The sequence below is a fragment of the Heteronotia binoei genome, chromosome 10 (genome assembly GCF_032191835.1).
Source record: "Heteronotia binoei isolate CCM8104 ecotype False Entrance Well chromosome 10, APGP_CSIRO_Hbin_v1, whole genome shotgun sequence".
Lineage (NCBI taxonomy): Eukaryota > Metazoa > Chordata > Lepidosauria > Squamata > Gekkonidae > Heteronotia > Heteronotia binoei.
Genome location: NC_083232.1, coordinates 1,448,946 through 1,450,072, shown reverse-complemented (window position 1 = coordinate 1,450,072; position 1,127 = coordinate 1,448,946).

Genomic DNA, 1,127 nt, shown 5'->3' with positions numbered 1-1,127 from the left:
GGCCTTGAGTCAGCAATGGCTCTTGCAGAGGTTGTCCTTGAAAGGGCAGCTTATGGGAGAGCTCTCTCAGCCCCACCCACCTCACAGGGTGTCTGTTGTGGGGGGAGAAGATATAGGAGACTGTAAGATGCTTTGAGTCTCTGATTCAGACAGAAAGGTGGGGTATAAATCTGCAATTCTTCTTATCTGGGAGAACCGGGTTTCATTCCCCTCTCCTCCACTTGCAGCTGCTGGAATGGCCTTGGGTCAGCCATAGCTCTAATAGAGAGCCAGTTTGGTGTAGTGGTTAAGTGTGCAGACTCTTATCTGGGAGAACCGGGTTTCATTCCCCTCTCCTCCACTTGCAGCTGCTGGAATGGCCTTGGGTCAGCCGTAGCACTGGCAGAGGTTGTCCTTGAAAGGGCAGCTGCTGTAAGAGCTCTTTCAGCCCCACCCACCTCACAGGGTGTCTTTTGTGGGGGAGGAAGGGAAAGGAGATTTTAGGCTGCTCTGAGACTCTGTCCTTAAGAGGGCAGCTGCTGTGAGAGCTCGCTCAGCCCCACCCACCTCAAAGGGTGTCTGTTGTGGGGGAGGAAGGGAAAGGAGATTGTGAGCCACTCTGAGACTGTCCTTGAAAGGGCAGCTGCTGTGAGAGCCCTCTCAGCCCCACCCACCTCACAGGGTGTCTGTTGTGGGGGAGGAAGGGAAAGGAGACTGTGGCCGCTGTGAGACTCTTCGGAGTGGAGGGCGGGATATAAATCCTGAATCTCCTCCCCCTCCTCGCCCCGCAGCTGCCGCCTGGCAACCGGAAGTGCGGGCCCTGGCTGGGCGGCCGGCCGGCGGCTATCGAGTCGGGCGGGAACGGCGCGGCGTCGGGGCGGGGCGGTGCGCATGCGCGCCCCCTAGAGCAGAGCGGCGCTCGCTCCGCCGCCTCCGCGCCTGGCCGCCTGTGGCGCTCCCTCTGGCTGCCGGGTGGGAGGGAGGGAAGCGGGCGGGCGGGCGGGAGGACCCAGCGGCAGGCGCAGCGCCGCAGGAGCAGCCGGAGCCGCGGCAGCAGCAGCAGCAGCAGCGTCGTCGTCGTCGGGCCCTGCTGGAGCCTCGTTGTGGCGCCGTCGAGCCCCGGCTGAGCGGGGAGGGAGGGAGGGAGG